We start from the raw sequence: 5,000 nt of genomic DNA, 5'->3' as shown, positions 1-5,000 counted from the left end.
CCCCCCCCCTCCAGCCCCCACCCTCCCAGTTCCCCCAACACCCCCCCCCGCAGTCCTTTGGTGCGCTTTCTATGGTTTCCCAGTTCAATGTGCCAGTTTCTACCAGTCTTCCAAAAAAATCCGGCTCTCACAGTTCGTTTCCAGTCAGTCCCCCCTTCAAGCTCTCCCCCAGTCTCTCATTCTCGGTTCCCAGTTATTTCCCCGTACCGGTTTGAGTCCCCCAGTGCTCCCAGTTCAATGTTCAAGCCTCCCAGTCTCTCCCAGTTCCCGGTCAGTTACCATATGCTGTATCCCTCTCAGCTGTTTTAACTTCTGTCTATCCCAGTTCACCGCTAGTCGCACTGGTTTGAGACCCCCCCCTCCCTCTTTCTCCCAGTCTCCCAGTAAGCACTCACAATGCCCCAGTTCTCCCAGTCACACCAGTCCTCTCAGTTACAATTCAGTCTCCACAGTCCTTCCCCAATCTCTCCTGGCTATTGCACCATTTGCTATTCTCCCAACTGATTTGAAATCCTAGGAGCTCCCAGTTCGTCTTCCACAAGGCCCAGTTCCCCCAGTTACCAGTTCCTCAGTTGCCATAAAGCTGCGGCCCCCCCCCCTTCCCAGTAATTCACTCTGGCTGTGCTGTAGTTCCCAGTTCCCCAGTTCATTGTACCGGCAACCCCAAAAGATCCATTTATCCCAGTTACAGTCAGTCCCCGTCAGATGTCCCAGTTATCCCAGTAAGAGGACCCAGTTATCCCAGTAAGAGGGCCCAGTTATCCCAGTAAGAGAGCCCAGTTATCATAAGGCTCGGTTATCAGTTATGCAGTCTCAGTTATTTGACCTCTCATGCGCACTCTTCCTCCCCCCCGTCTGTCAAACCTCCCCATATTTGCCACATATCTTCATTCCTCTCCACCCTCTCCCCGTCCTCCTCTTCCTATCTTAGTTTTCATACTCAACCCATCATCATCTCATACTAAACCCCCGTCTCATACTTAACCTACCACGTCTTTCATACTAATCCCCTCCCCCATCTCTCCCATCATACTCATTTTCACCACGTTCAGAAAAGTGACCCTCGGCTTGCTCGACCCTCCATTGCTCCCCCCCCCCTCTCTCTCTCTCTCTCACTGCCTTCCCCTCCCCCTCCTCTTTCTCAGTTCCCTTCTTCAACCTGTCCAGTTCTACCCCAACTCCTACCTTCTCTTCCCCCAGACCCACCCTATTTCTTGTCTCACTCTTCTTCAGTCACTCATGTACACTCCCTCCTCCTCCCCCAAATCCCCCAACCAATCATCCCCCCCCATCCCCCCAAGAAGTAGCAGACCCACCAAAAAATAATGTCAGTCCCCCAAATGTGCACCTCCCCCCCTCCTCCCCCCCAAAAAAAAAAAAAATCCAAGCATCCTCCCCCTTTTTCCCTCAAAATTCCTTCTGTCATCCAAAACCCTCTCACTCACAGAAAAAAAATCCTCAAATCTTGCTCATTCCGCCTTGTGCTCCTTCTCTGTCCCACCCCATAGGTCCCTCCTCTTCCTTAATAAAATGCCCTCTCTCCCCTATGTCTTCATGCACACCCCTTGATCTCTCTCACTTATTCACCTCACTGCCTTATACCTCGGTGCGAACTCCCCCCCTCGCCTCTCCCCTTTCTTACCTTTCCCCTTTAGTCTCTCTTCCTAGTCCCCCTTTCTTCTCCAAAATTTTCGCGCGCACCCTTCCCTTCTGTCCCCTCTCTTAGCCATTCCCCAAGCGCACCCCCATCCCCTCCAGTAGTGTCAGCTTGGTGTGGTAGGTCCATCACATCAACCCCTCCACACACTTCCTTCAGCTGTCCCCCCCGCCACATACCCCCCCCCTGCACCACCACACCTCAGACCCCCGAAGGTAAATGCAGGTGTGAGACGTCTTCCACTTAGATGGTATTTCTCTCACCTTTTCAGTCACTGTAAACACTTGCAATTGCATTCTCAGTTTCATCTGTCAAAGGACGGGTTTTATAGTTTGTTCTGGCTAACACTAGACGATTTTCTTCGACTTGAGAGCAGGAATTAATCTTTAGACAAGCAAAATCTCAAGTTGAATTAAAAAAAAGTCTGGGGAAGTCTGAATAAAAGACGTGTTTTGACTGTAAGGGAAGCGTGAGAGGTGATAAAATGTACAGTGTCTGGGTGGATGAGGGGAGTACTGCAAGGATGAAGCCTGTCTCCCTCTCCATTTCCCCTGGGGTCTCTACACCACATACATAGTTCGCTTGTTGAGATCTGCATGCGTGTGGGAGAAAAAGAAGAGAAAGCGCATATCCCCACCACACGCCTTCCCTATCACATACCCATCCGCTACCACATACCAAAAAAAAAAAGAGAAAAGAAAGAAGACCCTAAGAGAATTTATTTGGCCTCAAGTTTCAAGACGTTTTGCTGGTCACTTTTGCCATTAGAACTGCGACCCCTATCACGTGTTGTTTGTGTTGTTGTTGGTGTTGTTTATTGGTGTTGTTGGTGTTCCTCTCTCTCTCTCTCTTTTTCTTGGTCAGTCATGAGATTGACCTAATAATGGACTATTTTTTGGCCGTGTACTGTACGTGTTCCACAGACGGTTGGTGACCCGGCAGTTTTAGGTCTCCCTCAACTCCACCATTTTTTTTCCCCCTCAGCTCCACCTTTTTTCCCTAAACCTCACCCTTTTCCCTCCTTCAACACCCTTTTTTCCCCAACACTCCTTTTTTCTTCCCTATACCCCCCATTTTTCCTCGTCACCCCATTATTTTCCTCCCCCTTTTACCTACTACCCTCACGAAGACGAAATTCCTCTTGGCATACCGAATGTCTGGTCCCTTGGCTTCTTCCTTGAACGGCTTAACCCTCAGGGATTTCTCTCTCTCTCTCTCTCTCTCTCTCTCTCTCTCTCTCTCGCATAATCATCCCCCGTCTCTCCTAAGTGTTGGTCCCTATGCATGAAAGTAATTAACTCTTTCATTTCAGGTAAATTTAATATCCAGGTAAAATTTGCTATAGTTAATTAAGGACATTTGCTTATAATATACGACCTTTTAAGTAATTATCACCTAAAGCGCCAGAAATAAATCAAAAGTAATGAGTAGTTAAGGTTAATGATCCGTATAATTTAGTCTCCCCCTTCAGAATAAAGTTTTTTTTTTTAATTCACTTTGCAGGGTAGGCTTATAAAGACTCCATTAACCCTTTCAGTTCGATGATGTCTTTTATTTTTTCCTCCTATCCCCTAAAAAGAAAGTGTTGGACAGGAGGGTAACTTCAGCCTCTGCCCACTGGTGTATCTATAACTACTACTACTACTACTACTACTACTGCTACTAGTAGTACTACTGCTACTAATCTAGATGAAATAATTTAACCTGGGGAAGACTTTGTACTGAATGGGTTAGACATGCCATCACCTCTTTCAGTATGTTTTTGTTTTTTGTTATTCGCAGTATTTTTTTTTTTCTATTTTATTCAATGCAGGGAAGAGTTTCGTACTGAATGGGTTAATAAAACTCCACGAAGGCCTATTATGAGCCTGTACAGTTGCGTTCAAAAGTTCCTACCTACTCCTATTTACCTGCAAGGACAGAGGTTTGTAACTAATTAGGTCACTGCCTTTCGACTCTGCTTGAAAGGGAATCCGTGATTGTAAGATGGGTTTGGAACTGTACGAGTATTTAATTTTGATACTTTGTTTAAATAGATCAGAATTGCTTGGATTGAATCTTTTTTCTTGAGTTTCACTAGGTTCAGAACTGCTTTTGTCAATTCTATGGTTTTAAAAATAGGTTCAGAACTGCTTTTGTTGACTCCGTGTTTCTCAGATTGGTTCAGAACTGCTTTGATTGTGTGATCATCAGTTAAGATGGTTTGGAACTGCTACAGTCACTGCATGTTCACTGCCAGGATGTTAACTGAGATGTTGACTTCGGGATCGGAATTACTTTGGCTCTCATTGTTCTCTGCATAGGAATGAAGCGTGTGATATTCAGGTAGAATGGTTCGGAACTGCTTCAGTCTGTTTTTGCTTCGCACCTTCTTGCTAACCTGTGACTTTGAGTTGGTTAAAAATTGTCTTGATGCCTCTGAAACACTGCTGTGATTTTGATTCGAACTGAGTTCAGAATGGCTTCATCATCTGCCTTTACAGCTGCCAGAAACGAAACAATGATCCTAAGTTCTTGCAGGGTTTCGTCACGTGAAAATGAAACTATAATCCTGAGTTGTAGGAATTATTCTCTAACTGTAAGTTAAGCTGTGATGCTGAATTCATGTGGATATTGTTTACTGACCATAAATGAAACTTGTGATCCTAGTTCATATTAATGTTCATTGACCTAGAAACTGACTTCCAAGTTCACATAGTTTTTTATATATATATATATATATAACCAGAAATGAAAGTATGATGTTGACTTCATTCATGGTCGATCCTGAACCTCTTTGCTTGTAATCAGATAGGAGATAGAGAGGAGCCTGTGAATGCAAGGGTACATACAGACTCCCATGTTGGGCCTGTTTTGGTGGGCATAACTGGTTCCTTGGCACCACTTCCTTCGCAAATTGTTTCAAGATATGCCATGATGGTAATAGCTTGATATGCTGTGTCAGAATATGGCACACAGATAATTAATTTGGTATTCTGTGTTATGCATATTGTGTTAAATGTAAAATAGGTGGAGATAAAGCGGAAAGTAGAGACACCGCAGCAGAAGAATATGACACTGTGTTGATATACCGGCAAGACAGATGAAGATAACACAGCAGAATATTGAATGTGATGCTGTGTTAATATGAAAAAGTCAAAGCGATAACACAAGGAAATACTGACTGTGTTGTATGCCAAGCTTTGTAAACAGCAAGAGAGACGATGCCAGGAAGCCCACCAGGTCCACAAGAAAACATTTTTTTTTTTTTATACGTATGTCACCAGGAATAATCAGCATTTTGTTTCCTTTCAGGTTGACCCTCAAAGGAGCACATTGATGGCATTCTCTTAAATTATTGTGT

At 44.6% G+C, this 5,000-nt stretch overlaps 1 protein-coding gene across 1 annotated transcript in view; it reads left to right on the top strand.

Annotated features, from left to right (window-relative positions):
- The window catches only part of cyst (rho guanine nucleotide exchange factor 18 cysts), a 285,265-nt gene that overhangs the window by 174,450 nt on the left and 105,815 nt on the right, over positions 1 to 5,000 (top strand). The gene's annotated exons all lie outside the window — the stretch shown is intronic.

This window comes from Coenobita brevimanus, chromosome 116 (genome assembly GCF_032717465.1).
Source record: "Coenobita brevimanus isolate Jiangsu-jjx chromosome 116, ASM3271746v2, whole genome shotgun sequence".
Classification (NCBI taxonomy): domain Eukaryota; kingdom Metazoa; phylum Arthropoda; class Malacostraca; order Decapoda; family Coenobitidae; genus Coenobita; species Coenobita brevimanus.
Note: the sequence above shows the minus strand (reverse complement) of the source record. Positions and strands in the feature narration are given on the sequence as shown.